This window comes from Passer montanus, unplaced genomic scaffold, assembly GCF_014805655.1.
Source record: "Passer montanus isolate IOZ18808 unplaced genomic scaffold, ASM1480565v1 scaffold202, whole genome shotgun sequence".
NCBI lineage: Eukaryota > Metazoa > Chordata > Aves > Passeriformes > Passeridae > Passer > Passer montanus.
The window spans coordinates 670,552-693,959 of record NW_024366615.1 but is presented as its reverse complement, the minus strand read 5'-3'; the positions used below and the strand labels follow the sequence as shown (position 1 = coordinate 693,959).

Sequence of the window (23,408 nt, the reverse complement as noted above, 5' to 3'; positions counted from 1 at the left end):
AACAATCTCTTTGTAGAGATTGGTTGTAAATAAGCTGGGTTTTGGTGGCAGCTACACAGATTAGGGTTTGAATAAAATACCCTTGTGCAGAGAACAGAGCAGAATTTCTGTTTCCCCTGAGGCACAGGACTCACCGTCTGCTGTACAAATATTTACACGGCAGCAGCTTAAGGCTTCTTGTGTGTCCTGCACTCAGGGACTCCCTCCTCCATGATTCTTGCTGACAGAAAGGCAAAAAAGTGGCTGAGTGAAGCAAGACAGAAGTGGTAACTCTGTGTTCCACCCCAGCACCCCCTTTTCTCTCCACCCCTGCCTCAGCCTGCTGAGTGCACATCCTGGAACATCTGCCTGCTTCCCCTGCCCAGCACAGACACTTCTGCACCATCCATCACCCCAAAGCACTGCCCTGCACATGCAGAGCTCTGTGTAAGCACAGAGCACACTTAACATCTCTTCTAGCAAGGAAATTTATTAAAGAACTTGTTATATATGCCCCCATCATGCTTTGGGTCTCAGCATTTGCCCTGTGTTGTAAGATAAGTGTGTGTTCTATTTGCCATCTATTAGAGGTGGGGCAGTTTTGTTCATTGGACAGCGCACATGCAGAGCTCTGTGTAAGCACAGAGCACACTTAACATCTCTTCTAGCAAGGAAATTTATTAAAGAACTTGTTATATATGCCCCCATCATGCTTTGGGTCTCAGCATTTGCCCTGTGTTGTAAGATAAGTGTGTGTTCTATTTGCCATCTGTTAGAGGTGGGGCAGTTCTGTTCATTGGACAGTTTTCTTTCTCTCTTCCACAATCAATCCTCTCTCTGAGAAATATCTTCTGTTCATGGGCCAGTGAGTGTCACTGCATGGCTGATCAAATTCCATCCTCCCATTGGGAGAAGCTCCACCCAGGAGGAGGAGCCAAGCATTTCCTACCTGGATAGAATCTATTCCTAATCCCTGTATCTTTGCCTGAGAGCCTTTTAATTTCAAAGAGCCAGCAGGGACAGGACCAAGAGCAATGGCTTCAGATGGAAAGGGAGCAGGTTGAGATGGGATATTAGGGAAAAAAAACTTCCCTGTGAGGGTGGGCAGGCCCTGGCACAGGTGCCCAGAGCAGCGGTGGCTGCCCCTGGATCCCTGGCAGTGCCCCAGGCCAGGCTGGATGGGGCTGTGCTCACCTCAGGGGGCTCCCTGGTCCTGGATAGTCCAGAGCTGCTCCCACCTGCCCAGGGACCAGCCCAGTCTCAGCACTCCCTGCATTTTCTGCCTTGATCCCTCCTCCAAGCCCTGTGGACCAAGCTGGGAGATTTCTGAGGCAGTTGTAACATTCCAGAGCTCTCTGCCAGCTGCTGGGTCAGCTCACACTCCCTGGCAGAGTCTGTGCATCCAGAATGTCAGAAACCAGAAAAATTAAAGAGCTGATCAGAAATCCCCTTAACAAATCACCACTGCTCTTCTACCCCTTAAAAAAAAAAAAAAAGAGCAAGGCAACGGGACATAGGCAAGTTGCCAATTTTTGGCTCATCATTGAGCCTGAATCTGAAGCACTTTCAAGGAGGTGTCTCAGGCTGCCAGCCAGCAGCAGGGAGAGAAAGCGAGGCTTGGGGTCACTTCAGGAAAAATCTGGACAGGAAGAACAATTCTGCGGAAAATTTGCATCAACATGAAAGGCCAGCAAGTTTTTCACTTCAGCTGTGCTTGAGACACTGCAGCATCACAGTGGCAACAGCAGCTCCTGAACTCTGATATGCAGCACTGGGGGGCAATAATGTCACTTTTCTTGTGGTTCCTTTTAGGAGTCTGTGACTTGGACAAAGAAGAATGAGCAGGACCAGGAGAACCAGGAGGAGATGTGATCCAAAGAGCATCTGAAAAGCAAGAGGATGAGGACACAGGAGGGTGCCTGAGGTGTGTTTTTCCAGCCCCTTCCAGTCTGTGCCCCAGCAGAGCAGTGCAGGCAGAACTCCTCCTGCCCTGTGTGAGGTGGCACCAGGGACAGCTGGCAGAGCTGCTCCAGTCAGGTGAGCAAATGTGAAATAATGCCACTTTGCCAAGGAAACAGGCTCAGGTTAGTTAATTTGCCCAAACCAATTTTAAATATGCCAGGAATAAAAAACCCACTAATCTGTAAACTTCATGAGGTGGAGAAAACTGACAGGTCACAGCTGCTCTGGTGAGATCTCTGCTTGCAACTTGTTTTGCTCTGCATTTGTTACTTGTGAAAGGACAGAGAAGCTGCCTTGTAAAAAGCTGATTTTCAGGCAATGCCAGTGTCACACACCCTCTGGATCTCCAGGAAACCCATCCTGGCAGCCCAGCATTCCTGCCTCCCCACGTGGAGCTCCATGCTGTCCCCGTTCCATGGCAAGCCCAGTGCTTTCCGTTTGCCTTGATTTCTCCTCTTTCCTGGCAACAAACCCGAGCCCTGCCAGAACACAGTCACACAGCACAGTGCAACAGAAGACAGGAGGGAGCAGGGAGCATTCCCAGCTTCTGGAAGTCTGTTCCCTGCAGGCTGCAGCAAGAGCAGTGATTGCACCCTCCACCGCAGCCCGGGCTCTGCAGCCTGGCACCTCTGGGGAGTGAAATGCCTCTCTACACTCGTGTTTTCCTTCCTGGGACAATCACACTCTGTTGTAGACACGTTGCTGTGGTTACAGGTCCTGGAATAGTCAGGATGAACAATTTCTCAACCAGATGAATTGGCAATCCTTCACTTGCTTCTCTGCTCCACAACAGATAAGTTCAGGTGAGGTGATCCAGCCAGATTTATTCCAGCTGTACAGTGTGGAAGGGAAAGGTAAAAACCTGACAGCTGGGTAGGAGATGGGGCCCTGATTTATCTGGAATGGACACTGGAACTCCAAGGTGAGAAGAAGGAGAAGAAGAAGAAGGAGAAGAAGAAGAAAGAAGAAGGAAGAAGGAGAAGAAGGAGAAGAAGAAAAATTTATTTCCTGTGATATCTATAGATTTTCAAAAGTGACAGTGGATTGGAGGATAAAAGTGCCACCTCTCCAATGACACTGGACAAACCAACAGTCCATCAAATTTCTCTTCCTCCAAAGAATGTAAAAGCAATAATTATTTAAATAAAAGTGTGTGATAACCTTCATTACAAGAATACAAACATCAGAAGGCTTAGAAGAACTTAGAAGAACAGGGTGACAGCCATGACCTGGGACATGTGCCCTGGGAGGGAGGTGCTGTCAGCAGTGCCCTGTCCTGATTTACCCACCCAAGGCAACTTTGCTGCCAGCAGCCCTTTCAAAGGCAGCCTGCCCTGTGTCTGGGTTAGTGCAGGGAAATACCTTGCTGTTATGAATAAAAAGTTATCTATTTTTTTTAAGGTTGCAGAGTTAAAAACAAGTTAGACCAGTGCTGTTAAGTTAGCTTCATTATTAAGAGTTCTTCTTCAATTACCTGTTAATGGTTGGTGATTAACCACAGTCCCCCTGATGCTTGCCAGGGAGTGACACAGGGACCCTGCAGGTACCAGGAGAATGGGAGTGGCATCAGAGCTGGTATGCAGATGAGAAATGCACTGCATCAAATTTTGCAGTTTTCCAGGAAAACCCCTAAAAACAAGGAGCCAACATAGAACTAGGGGACCTAGGTGATGTCTAAGGATGGGAGCATAGTCCAATGCCTGCTTGGATCCTTTTTGCTTCTCACCCTAACCTGAAAGGATGTTGACTAGAGAGAGGACCCGAGGTGTTGGACCGAAAAGGCGGAATCTCCTAATCTCTGGTGAGGACGGAATCCCCAGCTCTGCCTGCAGACCAGCGGACACAGCTGCATCATCCTCCTCCTCCGTGCCACTCCTGGGAGCACCGGCGGCGTGGGCGCAACCCTTTGATTTCTCCCCACCTGAGCTGATTCTTTTTAATAAAGGCTTTAAAAAGGAGAAAGATCTCCTGCCCCATTTATTTCACTTGGCTTTCTTTGTGACCTCCTGCTTCTGGCACTCAGCTTGTACTGATCTGTTTTGGGACAGACCTCTTTGTGTCTTTGATTTTTACTTGCTCGCCCCTCACCCTGCCCGGCTCTGCTCTGTGTTCTGATGAGGTAAGGGGACCTCATCGGAGGCTGCTGTGCCGGGCAGAGATAGGAGCAGGGCTCTGTGCTGGTGGCTGCGATCCCTGGCTCGCAGGGCCTCGGCTCCGGTTACGCCTGCTGGCGTCAGGCGGGCTCCACAGAGCGCTGCGGCTAAAAATAAAAGCATCCAAAGCACAAACCCCGAAGAGAGCGGGATATTAAAATTCCAGGAAAGCTGGAGGAAAAGCTGGAGCAGCCCCGGGGGGAAAACACCAGCATTTTGGGCGGTTTAAATTGAGCCTCGGGGTTCGCCTGTTTTTAGCCCTGTGACCCTCAGGGCTCAGCCTGCGGCTCCAGGTGACTGCACTCAACAAAGAAGGCTTTGGAGCCCTTTGGGAGGCAGAACCATCTGCCCTGCTGGCCCTGAGACCTCCCAAGCCCAGGCACAGCTGGCTCGGCCTTGGGATTCCCCTGGGATCCAAGCCCCTGGATGGTGCTGGGTGTGGGAACACGGTTCTGGTGAGTCCTGAGGGGTCTGGTGTGGGGAATGGGCTTTTCACGGCTTTAATTGTCTGGAAGGATAACAATGGATCTGTGAATCCAGGCTAAAGGGTCAGGATTAAATACTTACCAAACCTGCTTCCAAAGGTTAAATTAATTAGTCTGCAATCAGATGAAAAAGCCCCAGTGCTATTTCTAAGGGGCAGTTTATGAATTCTGTATGAAGGATTTGGTGGAAATTTCCACATTTTCTGAGCACAAATCATAATCTAATAATCTTTGAAATTGACGTTTTCTATTTAAATATTAAATAGATGCAGGGATTAATGTTTACCAGGTACAGAGTTGTATTTTGGAGTGTGGCTGCCCTTTCCTGGAGCAGCACGGTTCCATTTCGGGCTGGCAGACCGCTTGCCTTTGACCCGACTGCAAAAACCCCTTCCAGATTTAATCGAAGCCTCTTTTAAAGCAGGAGCTTTATCTCTGCCTCCTTTTTGGGTGCTTTGAAACTAAACCCGCCAGGAGTGTGAAAGAGAGGTTTAAAAGCAGCCATGTGTTTGCATAACAATGGATTACATCCACAGAGTCCCGGCGCTCCCAGAGGCCATCCCGGAGCTCCCCGCGTGTGGGCCGGGAGTTTCCAATGGACGGCTGAGGCTGACGAGAGCAAAGGCCTGGCTTTTCCAAGTGTGCCACAGTCTAACCCTGCCTCTCGGTGGGGTTTTGGGAGTCGCAGGAGCACAGGATGAATGGGTTGGGGAAGATCTTTGGGATGGGCTGGTGGTGCTGCGGCACTGCAGGAGCTGGGCCTGGCTCCGGGGCTGCAGAGCCCGGGCTGCTCCAGAGGCTCCCGCTCTGGGGCTTGCCTTGGGTCTTTGTGGAAGCCCAGGGCTTCCACTGGGAATGTTTCTCTGTCTGCCCTCACCCCCAGGGCAGCACTGACTGTGACCCTCATTCGAGACAGTTTCCAAGACTTCAGGATGGACTGGAATCCACAAAAATGTGAAATAGATTGTAGAGAGCGGTGTGAGTGTGTCACTTGGTGAGAAATTGAGGTTTTGGGATTTTTAATATGTTGTGGATGGGAGCAGGATGGAGGGCACAGGGTATCATCCTGGGTTTCTTCTTCGTGCTTCTTCTTCTCCATGGCTTTGGGTGGCATTTTGTAATTGGGCAGAAAAGTCACATTGCAGCTCTTTGGGATCAGTTATTGGGTTAAAAGGGAAAATAACCCAGGTGTCAATTCTTAATTGGATAGTTTAGTCTTAAAAGACCTTGTACCAAGGGATTGTTGGCCATTTTGTGCCTTCTAATGAAAAGCTGTGGAACTCACAGCAGTGAGACTGTTCTACTGATAAGAAATAATAAACACCTGATCCCAACATGAACTACTGTCTGGAGTGCCTTCAATCCAGACCCAGAAGAACCCACAACTGGGCTCCCCACAGTTCTTCACCTTAAGAACAGCAGCTCCTTCTGAGGGAAGCTGGAGGTGACTTCTGCTGACATTATTTGGGTGTTTTTAATGGGATCATGGAATATCTGAGCCAGGAGGGACCCACAGATCATCCAGCCCACCCCCTGGCCCTGCAGAGACAGCCCAGGTGCCCTGTGCATCCCTTGGGCAGGGCTATCCCAACCATCCCAACCCTGGATGTGATGTGTGCCACCTTCTCAGGCAGCTCCAAACCTGTCCCTCTGTGCCTCGTGCAGCTCCACTCCTTATTCAGGACTTTTCCTCCTTGTCAGAGCTCTGCTTCCCAGAAATTAGCTCAGATTTTGTTAAGAGTTGCCTGGTACAACTCAGGTGTCCCCACATTCATTTTCTAGCAGCAGGTGCTGGGAACAACTTCACCTTGAAGCTGTGCTCAGGGTGCAGTCAGAGCCACCAACATCCTCTGGTTTTTGGACAGGAAATTATCCCACTATTCACTGAAAATCTGCAATGCTCACTGACCTCAAGGTTAGCCCTGTACTGATGTATTTCAGCCGCACCTCACCTCTCCAGCAGAATTAGAATTAGCCCTCCAAAGAGCTGGGCCAGGCTCGCTTTTACTGCTTCCTGCAGTCATTAATTAAGGTAGCAGCTAATTTTGTATGGGATCCTTTATTTTTGGCTGTATTTTATAGAATGATTGCGGGAGCAAGTTGGATGTGTTGCATCTTGAGTATTACTGAGGCTGGCAAGCAGCCAGAACAACCAAGGAGCAAAACTTCCAGGCAGTTTTCCATATCTGCAGTAAAACTCAAGTCTGCAGCAAAGTTATCTGAGGAATTCAGGCTGTGGACAACAAATGGAAAGGGAATGACACAGATATCAGAGGGAAGGGGGAAAAAAAGTGAAGTATTTTATGCTTTTGGACAGCTTCCTGCAGTTATATCACTGCGTTTCTGTTATTCCTCAGCAAAATCAGAGACAGCAGATTGCACTTGAGCAGCTCCAGTCATTCTTGGCAACCTGGGGAAATCCAAGTGAGCTGAGAGAGGTGGATCAGAGGTGATTCCCCACCCTTGTCCATTCATTCCAGAGTGAAATGGCCAAGGACCAACATGTTGTGGATATTTCCCAGTGTTTTAATTACCTTGTCCCTCTTCTTTGGCACAGTTTGTCGAGTATTCCATGTTTTTTTTAAGAACAAGGAGACTGAGCTTGGTGTGTTCTGAATGTCAGAGCACATTTCAAGGGGAAAAAAAATCCCTAAAACCCATTGCTCCACAAACAGCAAGACTAAAGCAGTTTCACCACTGATATATTTGATGTCATCCCTAAAGCACCTCTGCTATAAGGATAACTACTTATATTTATATGTAAAGATAAATAAATAAATATAGTATTCCATGTTTTTTTTAAGAACAAGGAGACTGAGCTTGGTGCGTTCTGAATGTCAGAGCACATTTCAAGGGGAAAAAAAATCCCTAAAACCCATTGCTCCACAAACAGCAAGACTAAAGCAGTTTCACCACCGATATATTTGATGTCATCCCTAAAGCACCTCTGCTATAAGGATAACTACTTATATTTATATGTAAGGATAAATAAATAAATAAATAAATAAAGGATAAATGTGTATATATAAGGATTAATAATATATAAAGGGATATATATATATATAATATAAAAATAAGGCTATCTTAACTGTGGTTCTCATTTCAGAGGGCAAACCCCTCACGTGCTGGGGCTCACTCAGCCTCAGGTATGTGGGCACTGACCAGCCTGCTGCATAAACAGGAATATTTGATGCCTGAGTTCTTTCTCTCCTTCAGCTGAGGCATGAACATGGTTCCTTTTGCTGTCTTCAGTTGCTGACTTCCAAGAAAGTTTAGAAAATTAATTTTTCTTGAGGCCTTGACTCATGTGTCAAATATGTATGAAATTTGGAGCAGCAGATAGACCGAGCCATTACATAAGCTTCCTCTCCTTAGGAAAGCAGCCTAATCAAGCTTTTTCCATAAAAACTCCCCACCCAAATGACTGGAAATTGAGCTTTTTTACAAACACAGACCTGTGCCAAACAACAGCCATCAGAACCCCCTGGCCAGTGTCCTTTTTCTTGGCAGAGATACCTGCTTGTGCTGGACAATGGAGCACATTTTGTCCTCAGTTTTCAAAGAGGAGTTTACAAGTCAAACCCAATGTCAAGTTACATTCCCAATCCAAATCCCTAATAAGCTGCCATTCATCAGGCTGGGGGGAGAAAGAATAACAAAATTAAGTTTATTTCCCCAAATGTTCTGTTGCTGTATTCTCCCCTATAAGCTCCAAGGCCACACTGCATTTCCCTTCACTGACAGGTATCCCATATTTCCTCACAACCTGAAGGAAGAAGGTTGGGATGAGTGTTTTGGGCATTGCAGACTGGATTACTGTGGTTAATCGCTGTAGTTAATTAATGTAGGCTCCCTGCCCTGCACACAGTGTGAAGGCAGCACTCCCTCAGCTCCTGCTCCTGGGCTCTCTGGTCATTGATGTGCTTGCTGCCTCCCTCACCTCTGAAGCCCAAATGTGACATTTTTCACTTTTTACCCACCTCCCTCTGGTTTGGATTGTGCTGGGGTGTGCTCTGTGCTCCTTCCTCACTCTGGGGGAACATGAGAATATTGCTGTGCTTCTCCTCCTGAGCCCTGAGCTGCCACATCCCTCCTGGTGGGGCAGAGAGAGCCCCAAGAGGAGCAGAGCTGCCAGTGAAGCCCAAGGATGGAGCAGCATCCACTCCAAAATTCACTGCACTGATCCTTGCACAAAACACTGCTTTAGTTACACAGCCCTCCCATAAAATATATGTTTGGCCTTATGTCATTTTTCATCAGAGTGGAAGTTTGATTAAATCCTTGTTCTTACTTTTGCAGTCAGTTGGATACCAGCAGATTCAGTTTGACACTCAGGTTTCAGCCTTGCTCATTTTGATCCCACAAGGTGTGCAGGAGTCCCTGCTGGAAGAACCTCATGTCTGAGGGTCCCAGGTTTGTCCCCTCCTCTGAATATTTCCAGCCAGGAATCACCACTCTTTCTCCTTGCCTCAAATAATTTGTTACCCTGGTAGCAGGAAGTGATTTGGGGGTCAAGAGAGAAACCTTTTTACTTTGGAGGCTGCAGAGAAAGAGTCCAGAATTCTGTCAAAAGGTTCTATTCTATTCTATTCTATTCTATTCTATTCTATTCTATTCTATTCTATTCTATTCTATTCTATTCTATTCTATTCCATTCCATTCCATTTCATTCCATTCCATTCCATTCCATTCCATTCCTCTTGCCCCCTTAGCAAGAAGGAAGTATGATAGTTCCATAAAGAATGTGGGCTTTTATACAGAACACATCCCTCTGGTGCCCAAAGCCTCTGGTATGTGAAATGATTGTTTGCTTAACAAAAGGAAAAACAAAAAATGCAATGTTTTTGCAAGCCCTGGCTTTGCGTGCCCCAAACGCCAGGGAGGCACCTGCACAAATATTGTTTGCATACAAATACATTTGTGTACACAGAGGTGGAGAAGAAAAAGAGAATCTAAAAGCTGAACCACTCCACAGGAGCCAAGCTCTCCAACTCTTTCAGTATGTAATTACTGAAACAATTACTGAAGGAACTGTATTAAAGGAAAAAGAGGATAAACATTTTTAATGAATGCTGCCAGGTTCACACTCTGAGACTTCACTGGCATTTTTAACCTGGTGACTGAATTAGAAGCAGAGTATTTTTAGCTGCACCTGTAAGTTGTTTTTGCTTTTGTAAAATGTCTCCACACCCCCTCCAGCCTTTCCACCCACTGTCTCCAGTGCTGATGGAAGCACCACACACACACACACTGGCTTGTTGTTTCTCACTTTCACTCCTTAGCACATACATGGGAATAATTTCACTGGTTTCACTTGAATTTATAATCTATTTGTCCACAATTCACCAGTACCTAACCAGCTGGCTAAAACCTGAGTATCCTCCCAGAACTTTTACATAGAAAATTATTTCACCTTTTTTTTTTTTTTTTTTTTGAAATCTGTAGTGGATTTGAAATGAACTTTGTAGTTTTGAGCACTGAAAGGCAGGGAGGAGTTTTGGGTACAGAAGCTGGGCTGTTGAGGCAGAGAAAGCAGTGCTGCTGTTTGGATAAGGGTTAGCCCAGACTTTGTTACAAGTCCTGTCCTTCCTGTGCATTCCAAAAGCCAAGCTCCAGGTGCTGGCATTGGTGACATTTCTGGTGTCACACGTGGAACAAGGCAGAGGCCACCATGAAAGAGGGGCTTGACACCAGGATGCCAGCAGGGAGAAGAGTTTCTCAAAGTGAGGGAAAGAAGAGGAGTTGATATTTTCATATTGCAGTCCAAGCCCTTTCTTTGGTTGCCACAGACCCATTGTCACTCTGTGCTGATCTGCATTTCATCCTGCAGCTTTCTCCCACTTTTCCATGGCATTGGCCTTGGCCAGTTGCTTTTGAGCAGCAAATCTTCCCAAACTGAGGCAGAGGAGGATCCATGGGAATGCCTTTGCCCAGGTGCAAAGTGCCAACAGCAAGAATAGCCCTGGTTTTGCAAAAGGGGGAACAAAAAGTGTGTCAGGCTGAAGGTGCAGAATTGCTCAGCAGCAGCAATTGCTCTCTGAGGCTCTTCTTGCCTTACTAAATCAAGTCAATACTTGCTCAATGATCAGGATCTCTCCCAGTTTCCATCTCGTGCTGCAGCTCAGAGGAGGAGGCTCCAGGAGGCTGTTCCTCTCCCCAGAGCTCACAAGCAGGGCAGGGATGGCAGCAGGAGCAGCTCTCCTGCCCGGGGTGTTACTGAAACCTGCCAGGTGGAAATCCATTCCTCCTTGGGGATGGACCCTCCCCTCTGGGGTCACCTGCAGCAGGTGAGGGATTCCTTGGCTGTACCAGACACTTCATTTACCTCTGGGCAGAGGAATCACAGCTTAGTGAGGCAGTTCAAAAGGGAAAAAACCCAGGGCAATTAGGGAGCCTTGACGAGCAGAAGGTGAATTCCTGCCAGGCTGCATTCTGGGCGGCTGGGACCAGCTGCCAGTGCCAGCAGTGACACCCAGAAGAAGTGCAAGGCTTTGATTTTGAAATTGTACACATAAATATACACACACAGATATGTATTTTATCTGAGGGAAGATTGTAATCGTTGCTTAATCAAAGGTGAAATTTTCAAGGTGCAGGAGGAACTCTGTTCTTCAGATTGTATATTAAAGTTGGATGTACACTTCTAAATCTTGTTGTTTTAACATGTGGACATGGCTTTACTTTTACTTGCATTATATAATATATTGGTCAGTACAAAAATATATGGTTGCTGTCCTGAGAAAGCCATTTAATGCATGATAAATGGGGCTGTGTTAGTTGTGAAAAGCATTTAAATACCACATTTAATTTTGCACGTGGTCTGGATACAGCTCTAGTTCTTTGTCTGGAAACACAAGGTAGGCAAGAGACCCTTGGGACAGTTTTGTGTCCCTTTTGAAGGCATTCAGCTCACAGAATAAATAAATAGTGCCTAATAAATAAATGTTGGAGCCTATGTTGAGCAGGCAGGAGTGTGGAACTGACCCAGCCCCTGCATTAATTCACACACCAGGGATGTGCAGCCTCCCTGGCTATTTCAGCTCTTCCTCTGCCCAAATTAACTCCTTCCATCAAATTTTCCACCCCACACTGAGGGGTGGGTAAAGCTGAGGGAGGGTATGGGCACATGGGAAAGGGGATTTTTGCAGCAGTTTTATTCCTGAGAAAATACCAGATTGCATTACAGGAGTCAACGTTCTGTGTCCTGAGATTAAAAAAAGCCAATAGATTTGATAATCATTCCTTTCTCCTATTTCACCTGAAGAAGTCTGAAAGGTTCCTAAAATGATCAAATTCATCATATGCTACTTTGTCAATAATTTATTATTCTTAGGTTTTCACAGGATTCAGTTCTCTCAGAGGAGTTCAGAACCAGATCAGTGCAGTGTTTTGTGTGAGTGAATGAAAGAAAACCATTTCTCTCCTCTATCCTCACAAACCTTTCTCTGAGGACACTCCAATCCCCAGGGCTCTGAGATCCCATTAGGGCAGTTAAGGGTGTCCTGCTCCTGTGTTATTTCCTCCAGGCTGCTCCTTTCTCCTGTGCATCAGCAGCTGCAGCCAAGGGGTGCAGGAGTGAGCTGAACCAGCTGTGACTTGAGCACCTTGGGACAGTTTTGTGCCCCTTTTGAAGGGGAGAGTGGCTGCAATCTGAAGGAAGTGTTTCCCCTGGCTAAAAAGCCAGCCTGGTGACAGCTACCTCTGCAGAGAGGCAGCCCTCAGTTTCCAAATCCAGTTTAGAGTGTCCTGCCTGGCTGGTCACTGCCCTGCCCACCTGCCAGGACACAGCTGGAGGAACCAGCTCTGTGTGGAGCTGTGAGAAACAGCCCCAAACCTAACTGAATTCCCACCAGCTGCCCCCTCAGCCTCCCTGCCTGCTTCCTGGGCTTAATCACTCTCCCATCCTGCCTCCCACTGTCTTCCAGCACCTTTGTGGATCTGGTTTCTCTCACAGGCTTTGCGTTTGGGTTCCTTCACCCGTTGCCAAAATTCCACGGTTCTTTCCTCAAATCCTCAAAATTCCAGAAGATGCTTTGCTTACCTTTTCCTGGTTCCCTCTTTGACCCAGTTCTACCACCACAGAGCTGAAAGAGTGCAGTGACAGCCTCAGCTCTGCCAGGAGAATTCCACCAATTAATATTTGGTTCAGGAGCTGATGGATGAGCAGATGCAACTTGAATTCAAAACTGATGTGCTAACAAGGGCTCGTGGGAAATTTATTATTTCACCAAAGAATTACTTGAATTCTTGACTGCAGGCTAATGAAGAACTACTGGTGCACAAAGTTTTACACATTTAGGTCTTAATCAGAAACTTGTGCAATGTTGTTTAAGGAATGGTCCTGATTCAGATGTGGCTGTTACACCACTTTAGTTAAGACTAGATAGATGCCAAGGCACAGAATAAACACTGATATCTGATCACTGGAAATGAAGTGATTACTGACTAAAGTGCTTATTTATGGACAAAGATACCAGGGATGAACCATGGAGTCAGCAGGACCATCATTGTTTGACACAGTTGAAATGAATCCCTTGTGTGAAATTAATCCTTCACACTAATACTTCTTATCCAGTGCTTGCCTCTCTTCCTATTTTCCACACCTTTCTATTGTCAGCTATCAATTTATATGAAAAATGTCCCTTGATGTATTGCTCTGTGCCCCTTTGGCTGTGACAAACTGCTGCAAATGCCACCTTTGTGCATCCTGCACCTCCAAGTGTGAGTGGATGCACGCTCAGCAGAGACATTCTGTCATCAGCTTTTTATTCTCCTGGTTTCAGCTACACACTGAAAACTCAGATTATAAAAAGATATGATCTCATTGCTGAAGTGTCTCCAACCACCAGTGGACTGAAATTGTTTTTCCTTATTCAAAAAGCAAAACGCAGCATTTCACAGCTCTTTTGAACATGGTTGTGGAACTCTTAATTCAATATTTGTAGCTTGCACACCCCTATTGTGCTGGATTTAAAAAAGGCCCAAGGGAAGATGAAAACTTGGCCATGTCAGCAGAGGTGTGGTGGTTCCACTTCTCCAGGAATAAGACACGGGATGTTCAAGTGAGGAGGGAAATTTATTGAAAAACTGAGAATTTATGGTGCTTATCTTGTCCACAGTCACTTTTATGCAAATGGTGACCAGAGAGCATCCAAGAAAAATGTAGTTCCCAAATCTTAGGGCCAGTAGCTGTGCTCAGAGACTGAACTAAGCCGGAAATTCCATTAGCAGTAATTCCTTCACTGTGCCTTCATCACCAGCATCAAACCTCTCCAGGTGCTGCCCTGGAGTTTCACAAGGAGGGTATTCCAACACTCCCAGCAAAGCCTCCCTGTGTGGAGGCACCTCAGCTTTGATCTTGTTCCACCTGGAGGTCAGGAAGACTCACTGGAGTCAACTCAAGCAGGAATATGTGGTGTTTCAGGGAACATTATTTATATTATTATTGTCCTGGTTTGAAAGGACAGCTGTTTGCTAAGGAAGGCAGGAGCCTCCCTTGGAATGGAAAATGTCAACCCCTTCCCTCTGAATTATTATCATTTTGAAATTAAAAGGCTCTCAGGCAAAGATATGGGAATAGGACTAACAGTTCTTTACTAGGAAAATCAAAATAAAATGCAGTGGTACAAAACAGCACAGCCAGAGTCAGAGCAGGAGCTGAGCCCCTGTGGGTCAGGGTGGTGGCACAGTCCCATTCCATGGTGGCTCAGCCCTCCTGCAGTGCCAGCTGTGGTTCTGTTGGAGCAGGGATCCTGCAGAAGGGTGGAGTTTTCCTCTGAAGGTCCAGGGGTGGTTTAGATGGGTCTGCTCTTCCTCTGGGAATGCAGGGGAGAAGAAAGCTGCTCCTCTGGGAATGCAGTTGGAAAAAGGCTGCTGTGGTGTCCCAGAATCTCCGATTCTATCCAGGTAGGAATGCTTGGCTCCTCCTCCTGGGTGGAGCTTCTCCCAATGGGATGATGGAATTTGATCAGCCATGCAGTGACACTCACTGGCCCATGAACAGAAGATATTTCCCAGAGGGAGGATTGGTTGTGGAAGAGAGAAAGAAAACTGTCCAATGAAGAGAAGAGAACTGTCCCACCTCTAACAGATGGCGACAGAGCACACACCCCCAGCACACCTTGCACCCTGACACAACTATTTACACTAAAGCTGCTTTCTGGGCTGACATTCGTGATAACTCTTCCTTTAACTCCATTTCCCTGTGCAAAGCCTGGCAGGGCCATTTTGTGATCACATCTTCTCTTGCTGTGGAGCAGAAATTGTGAGCATTCAACTGCAAAAAGCCTCTTCATGCATCTGGTTTGAAGTGAGCACAAAGATAATACAAAACACTCAGATTCTCTTGTGTTCCTCTAATTTCAGTGCTCAGAGTCCCATAAATTACCACTTGATGGGCCTTTAAGATTCTGCTTCAGTGGAATTTATTGGGCAATATCAAAAGCAAGCAAACAAGTGGCGAATGAAACCCAGCTTCCAATCTCAGGGTAGTGTTCCATGCTGAATTGTCCACAGAAACTGTAATTGCTTTCTAGCAGGAAGCAAAAGATGTTAAATCTCTTTCAGAAGTAGAAATTAGTCATGCACAGATCAAAATCTATTCATATGCAAAGACCACTCATCAACAAATTGCAGCTGCCTGAAAATAGCTGCAAGCCAGTGGAGAATATTCTGTGTGTTTGTCAAGTTAATCACTTACATAAAATTGCCTGTTGGATGACATTGATGGAGCTCATGATTTTCAAATATTTCCTTGGCCTACAGAGTGATTACTCAAAAAGTGTTTCTTCAGAAAAAGAACTCATCAAGGACCTTTTTGACAAAATGTTTTTTCATTGGAAAACAAGCTTCACACCCAGTTCTGCATGGAAAGTTCAAAGTTTTGCATGGAAACCAATTTATTTTGGTGAAACTATTGTAAGGGAAGGTCTCAGAGCTCTAATTCAAAGTTTCTGGTTTAGATGAGGCCTCCCTTCATTCCAAATTATCACATAGTCCAGGCCAATTGCTCCGAATAAAGAAGTTCCAGGATTTTGCTCCCAATTTTGTGGATTTATGCAAAGTAAACCAGCTCCATCAGGAGAGACTTAAAGACAAAAAAACCCCAACCAACCAAAAAAAAAAAAGCAAACCAAACCAAAAATAAAAAAACCCCCCCCCCCCCCCCCAAAAAATGAAAAAACCACCAAAAAAACCCCCAAACAAACAAACAAACAAAAGAAAAATCAGGCACCAGAGGTGTGGGAGCTGTCCTGAGTGGCTCTCCCAGAGCCCCTCACACAAAGCCCAAACCCAGGGACATGTGGAAAATTCCCAGCAGAACTGGAGGCTCCAGCTCAGCCTTTCTAGCCCAGTGTCCCCAAGCCCTGTGACCTCCTTGGGTCATGTGAGGATGGGCATGGTTCTTGTGAGGGTTTGAGAGGTTCCAGCTCCTCTGGGGGTTTGAGCCCAGCTCAGGACAGGACAGGACCCTGTGGAATGCTGATTTCCTCTTGCTGCACACTGCCAGCAGCAGCAAGGCTGGGACAGAGCAGAATAACCCCAAGTGAAATGTGGGCACTGGAGGAACTCTTGAATTCGACATGGTTCTTGTGAGGGTTTGAGAGGTTCCAGCTCCTCTGGGGGTTTGAGCCCAGCTCAGGACAGGACAGGACCCTGTGGAATGCTGATTTCCTCTTGCTGCACACTGCCAGCAGCAGCAAGGCTGGGACAGAGCAGAATAACCCCAAGTGAAATGTGGGGCACTGGAGGAACTCTTGGATTTAAAACCCCAAACAAACAAACAAACAAAAAAAAGAAAAATCAGGCACCAGAGGTGTGGGAGCTGTCCTGAGTGGCTCTCCCAGAGCCCCTCACACCAAGCCCAAACCCAGGGACATGTGGAAAATTCCCAGCAGAACTGGAGGCTCCAGCTCAGCCTTTCTAGCCCAGTGTCCCCAAGCCCTGTGACCTCCTTGGGTCATGTGAGGATGGGCATGGTTCTTGTGAGGGTTTGAGAGGTTCCAGCTCCTCTGGGGGTTTGAGCCCAGCTCAGGACAGGACAGGACCCTGTGGAATGCTGATTTCCTCTTGCTGCACACTGCCAGCAGCAGCAAGGCTGGACAGAGCAGAATAACCCCGAGTGAAACGTGGGGCACTGGAGGAACTCTTGAATTCGACCTGAGAATGGTGCTCATGACCTAAGATATCCCCTCATCTTCTGGGCACAGAGAGAGAACAACAAACAGGACTAAACAGGGTTATCTATTTTTGTTTTAGTGTGATCTCACAGCTGTGATTTGATGCTTTGGAAGCTCCAGGTGTACAATACAATCCAGATGTACAAAGCAGATATCCCTGTTTTCATTCCTTGCTACTTCACGCTATTTGCCAGCTGGTCCCCACTATCACTAACAAAGTCATTTTGCCATTCTAGGAAATCTCTTTATTGCTTTTACCTTAATCTCAGAGCCAGTAAAACATTTCGGATCTGCTAATTTCAATTACTCCCTTGAGTGACTTGGCTGAGTAGTTTCTGGTAGAGCCACAATTTGAGCCCTTCTCTGCCTTAAATCCAAAGCCTTTGTAGCTGTTGCTCATTATCATTTAAATTTGCCATGATATTGTTGTGTATATTTTCATTGTGCATTCTGTCTTAAAACCACAATATTTCCTTTTTAACACACAGCTCTGTGAAGGGAATTAAGTGGCACAAAGCATCACACTTGAATATTCAGGTAGTCTAGAAAGGAAACCTGGAGTTGATGGAGCTGGGTGATGAGAGTCACTTCACCAGGCAGGAGCTGTGAGAGGCTCCAGCCCCACCAGGCTGTGGCCAAACTCCTCCCTGGGGGAGAAATGCAGAATCATTGCAGGGGCTGATTTAAATTCAGGATCAGTTCTAAAAGATGGACCTGGCACGTCATGTTCAGCTCACAGCAGAGCCACTTTGCTGTCTGTTTTTTCATAAAGGACGTTCTAAAACTTTTTTTCCCCCCCTTTCTGGCTATATTCCATGCTGGAAGGAGCAATACTTCTCTCATGTGGTTAGAAATACCCACTTGGCCAATGATCTCATGCAGCAGGGCTACGGAATGATGCTCTCTGCTGCCATCAGTGATTAACACACTGCATCCAGCCATTAATTACCTTTAACCAGCTCAGCACTCTGGTCTTTTCCAGTGTATTCTAATGGAAATCCCAAAAGTTGTTGTATTTTTTTATTATTTTTGACCAGTCACAGCTCAGCACTCTGGTCTTTTGCAGTCTATTCTAAATTTTTTTAAAATTATTTTTAACCAGTCACAGCTCAGCACTCTGCCATTTTCCAGTGTATTCTAATGGAAATCTCAAAAGTTGCTGTATTTTTAAAATTGTCTTTAGCCAGTCATAGCTCAGCACTCTGGTCTTTTTCAGTCTATTCTAAATTACTATTTTTATTATTTTTAACCAGTCACAGCTCAGCACTCTGGTCTTTTCCAGTGTAATCAATGGAAGTCTCAAAAGTCATTGTATTTAATTTCTGGCTCACTTAGAAGTGGTTTAGGATTATATTTTTAATAAGGGCTCTTAGAAATATTTCAGATTTTGGGAAGCCTTATCCTGGAGCACGCTGCTGTGGGGGTGCAGGCTGGCCAGGCTGAAAAGTCACCCCTGCCCTGTGCTGCATCCTCATCTCCTGGGTACCTTTGTTTCCAGGTTAGAGAAAATAAACCTTTTTGCATGTGCAGAGCCATGGAGTGAATTCCTGAGGGCAGGACTCGGGGTGGGGCTGCGGGACACTCCGGGAGCAGCAGGAATTCAGAGGCTTTGTGACCCTGCATTTCACCAGAAATGAAGGCGTTCCACCACTCCCGTGCAGTGATTCCCTGTTCTGCCACAGGGCACAGCTGGAGCATCAGGAGGGCACAGCTGAACTCCCCTGACCTGGCCCACTGCCCTCTGCGTTGATTTCTGCTTTTTCCTAGAGTTTGGCTGAAGAGAAATTTTTCAGTTTAAAAAAAGCAAGGATTTATTCCACATTCACATGACATCACTTCATGTGACTGCCTGGGGGGTTATTTTTGTAGCCTGTGGTGATATCACTGAGTTCCTAGAATCAGGCTGATAAATTTTAGCACTGAACTTTTATTTAGTTGGGGAACTTCTGTATTTTTTTTTTTAACTGCAAAGTTCCTTATTTTACTTCTCTTTTAGGCCTGGCTTTCTGCAAACTGTCTGTGGGGTTCAGTCTGCTGTTCTCTCCAGAATACCTGCAGGGGAAAATGTTATTTCTCTCTCCTCTCCCATCCTCTTTCTCCTTTTTTTTTTCTTCTTAATTTTATATATTTGTGAGCAATCTGGGATGACAACCCTTTAAACTTGCTTTTTAAAAACATCTTGCACACTTTCATGAGGCTTTGTGTTGCCAGGCTCTATATAAACAAAAACTCTGTGTTCAACATCTTTTTATATACTCTCTGCACCTTTATCCCAGAATTAACACCCCAAATGTTTCTTTAGGATTTACCTGTCAAGGATTTTCAAGTTATTTGTAGAATTTTTGTAAACACAGCACAGGGTTTTTAACCCTTCCAATTAAACCATGTGGGTTTTCTGCTTTACTGTGAAAACCAGTCTTAAATATTGATATGTCACATTGGTATTTCTTCTGTGTTGGAGAAACAACTCTGTGTTTATCCTACTTAATTAAACAAAGGTCAATCATGGCAAAACGTGCTCTCCAGGATTTTGGGAGGGAACCAGAGCATCACTAAAGCTGAGCCATAATTATGGTGAAAATCCTAGGCTGTTCTGGCTTAGCAGATCCAGATTCCAACAGCTCTGGAACATTTGGAGAACTGATCTGCATCTAAATCTCGTGTCCTAAATACTTCTCAAATTAGGAGATGCACAAATAATGTGTATTAATAAATACATTATTTTTCAATAATAGATTATTGATTTTATCAATCTCTGCATTTCGAAGTAACAGCTAAAAGGATAAAATGCTTGCACGTTGTTCAGAGACTCAACATAATCTAGAGATTTTTATTTAAAAAAAATGACTAAAAGGATCTTTCCCTCCAAATCTAAAAAGGATAAACAAAGAATAAGACTAGCTGCCAAGAAGCAATTTGTCACAGTGTAAGTTGTTTCTAAATGACAATTTAAAAGCTCTTGGCTCTGGTATTTCAAATATAAAATCACAGTAAGCTGAACACAAATCCCAAATGGCAATTTTGAGAAATCATAAAATTTCAAATGCTCAGAAAATCAGCCTCCAATTCAGGAGAACCTTTCATGGATTGTGACAACACTGGAGAAATACCCTTTGTGTTTGCCTGCAGCAGCCTGCCTGATCCCTGTGTGCCATGGCTTGATAGAGAGCATCACCAAACACCCAGCACAGCCCCTGCTCTCTGAGCTTCTCCATTTCTTACTCAAATCCTCTCAGTCCCTGCAGGATGAGGATGTCAGAGGTGCTGGTCCTATGAAGATAAAGTTATTTTTTCTCTCATCCTTTTCTCTCCCCAGCTGGAGTCCTAATGCCTTCAGCTGCTTCTCATGCTGGTTTAGATCTCCCCAAATCCCTGGTGCTCTTTTCTGTTCCTCTGGACTTTGTTACATACCAATGGCAGTGCAGGAATACACCATGCTGTGTTCAGAATGTGGGTACATCGTTAAATTCTGCAATTTAAGTAAAATACTCTCTCCTGTTTTGTTGTCATCTCCCCCCATCCTAAAGTCCTGGTGTTGTTTCTTGTTTGAAGCATTGCTGAGCACTCAGCTGGCATTTTTAGGGAGCTCCTCCCAGTAAATCCCACCTGTCTTTGGTTGAAAAGAGCTAAGCCAGAACCCCTGACTAGTCACACACACACACAGAGTTTAAATTAGGTTGTCTTTTCCTAGACTCTTGTTTTGCATTCACTTCCCTAAGGTGCAATCAACAATTTCATCATCTGATATTGCACTTTTTCAATGTCTGTCTTTTAGTCTCAAGTATCTTGAAAAGTTTGTTTATCAGCACATTTTCTTGCCTTCCAATTTACTCCTGTTGGTATTTTTTATAACATTTTGAGGAAGGTACGTGAGTTTTCTTCAAACCAGCTAATAGCTGTGGCAGGTAAATGAATTATAATGTATATGGAATTTTGAACAAGAGATTAAAACATAATTAACGTCTTCAGCTCTGACTGTATCTAATGATATTGCTGCTCATGTGAGTGTGATGAACAGCTGAGTAAGCAGGGCTGCCCTTTGAGATCGACTTTGCATATGCAAAAGCTGCTCTTTGTGGGATCAGTTTCCAGCTGCTCAGGCTGCAGGTTCCCAGCCAATAACTCGGCTCGTGGGCTGCTGCCAAATGGGGAGATTCCAGTCCCTGCACACCTCAGCCTGCCCTGGCCTTGCTCAAGGAGAGCTGGGCTGGTGTTAGTCAGGAAAAAGAAATAAAAAATACAATCTGACTCAGTGTGAGCGCTGCTGCAGGGTGAGAGGGGCAGAGAGGGCTGCAGGGGGGAAAGGGGCTGTCCCTTTGGCACCCTTTGGATTTTGTAAAAGAAGACTTGCCAAGGATGTAAAATCCAATCTTTGGTGTGTTCTTGTTTTTTGAAAGAGTGCCCAGGTTTCTGCTGCAGCAGAACAATCCAATTACTCAGGATATAATTACAGGTACATGTACTGTTCATCTGCACCTCAGCCCTAAAGCACAGCACTGCTCCTGCTTTTGATTCACAAGAGAAAAAGATGAGGTCCAGAGAATTTAACCAAACCCTGCTTTTCTCTTTTCTTGACCAAATCTTGGTTTTCTCACTGAAACTCGAGCCTTTGACAGAGCCATGAACTGCTGGCCAGCCCTGTGCCTGCTGTGAGCACATCACCTGGGAGGAGCTTCCACCCATACTGCTGGTGCTTGTACCTGGAAATTAAGCCAAAAAATTCAAAGTTTTTTAAGGAAACTTGAAGCCTGACTCAGTTAATCTGTCTGATCGTGTGAGTCTAGTAAGAATTACTCACCAAAGCTTTTTAGCTTAATCCTGTGAGTGCTCAGCAGGGAAGCCCAGCTGGCTCCTGGTGGGAGCAGCTCCTGGGGCAGGTGAGGCAGAGCCCTGGCACACACTGCTCCGGGCTGCCCGATAGCAGCTGCTTGTTTACCCTGCCAGAAAATCACTGCAGCCAGCTCAGGGCAGGCTTAAAAATCCAGCAGCTGGGGCTGGCAGAAGGTAGAAGTGTGGCACAGCAACAGCTGCTGCACTGTGGAGCAAGTTATGCTTCACACGGCCTTTCCTAATGACAGCCATTAATTTGAAAATGCTAATGAAGAGCAGCGCTGTTATGCCTTGTAGTGAATAGTTGTGGTAAGAATGGTATTTATAGGCTGATTGCTTTGAAAGTTTTCTGCTGCATTAAGTTGCTGTGAAAGGATGATTACATATTCTTGCCTCCTGTGATGAAAGTTTTCTTGGAACTGCTGTTCCTTCAGTGAGGAACATGGTATTGAATGGAAAACTACCAATTTTCATAACAACAAAATTGTTAATTCCAATAACCTGCATAAAGGGTTATTTACAATGCTGCTCAACTTTGGCTACCTAGGATTTTACATCCTTGTCTTTTCCAAAATAGAGTTTTCAATAATTCTTAGTTTTTAAAAGCCTGCCCAGGTTTCTGCTGCAGCAGAACAATCCCATTTACTCTGGATTAGTGAACTCTACAATAGCAGCTACTTCCAGACCCAAAACTGCAAAGTAAAGGTAATTAGGGCATCGTGGCTCCTTGCCAAATTCCAAAGCAGCCTTCCTTGGCAATTATCATCCCAACTGTTTCATGTGAGTTGTTCCACAGCAGTTCCACTTTCCTCTAGGAAGAGGGATTTTACAGAAAGGGACTAGGAGCAATTCCTACCTCTTGCCTATTTTATTATTTATTGTTCCATATCACTACACAGCAGTGGCATATTTTGTGTAAATTCTTTCCATTACTCACAAAGCCACACAAACAGCTCGGAGCTTTCCTCAGAGAATTTTAACTTCCTGCAAAAACAAGCAACAAAAAGCTACCAGGAAAAGTAACCAAAGACTTTTAATCACTTGAGTCTATTTCCTGTCCCTAAGAGAAACTAGGATTTTCCACCTGCTAAAGTTAAATACTCAAGTGAATTACATTATATTAGACTAATTAAATCCATGATATTTTATTGTGTCAAACAGGAGAATGGATCATGTTTCTTATCCTTACTCAAAGACTTCCAAGGATTGCTCCAGAAATGGCAAGGCTTCTTAATAAACTTTACTCTGATAGCACTAAAAATCTGAATTTAGGCATTTGGTTGTGATAGAAATATCCTGAACTCTCCTGGTATAAACAAAGCAGAGGTGACTATAAAAAAATAATACATTTAATATATAATAACACATAGACTGTATATTATATATGAAATATTATTAAAATTGCATGTAAATTATGCAATTTTTATTTTAAATAAAACGATGGCTATAACCATCAATACTTTTTTAAGAATAAGTGCACTTGACTGTTATCAAAAGATAAATGAAGAGGGAGAGGGGGGAAAAAGAAGGCAAATAATTTTGCTTGCATTCTTGTCAGCCAAGGGCATGATCCTACTTGAAAACTTGATACATCAAAATCCATTTCTTGAGAAAATAATTTATTGCTTTGTACTGAATGTTTCACCCAAAAATTTAGTTTGAATAGGTAATTTTGAAGTCTGAAAGCTACGAGAAGTTGGATAATTTACCCAGAGAGTGCTGGGGCAAAGCATCTGAAGATTGCCCCAACATAAGATATTTTTGGTTCTGCTGCTCCTTATTTACAAGGATAAGGTTCTCACAAGAGGAGGAGAGAATCC

The 23,408-nt window shown here is 45.0% G+C and overlaps 1 protein-coding gene across 1 annotated transcript in view; it reads left to right on the top strand.

Moving 5' to 3' along the window:
- The first annotated feature begins 4,271 nt into the window (after positions 1-4,271).
- Positions 4,272-23,408, top strand: part of RAF1 (Raf-1 proto-oncogene, serine/threonine kinase) — a 64,336-nt gene continuing 45,199 nt past the window's right edge. Inside the window, exon 1 of the mRNA XM_039708459.1 lies at positions 4,272-4,549. The gene's annotated coding sequence lies outside the window, so the exon portion shown is untranslated. The remainder of the gene's footprint in view (positions 4,550-23,408) is intronic.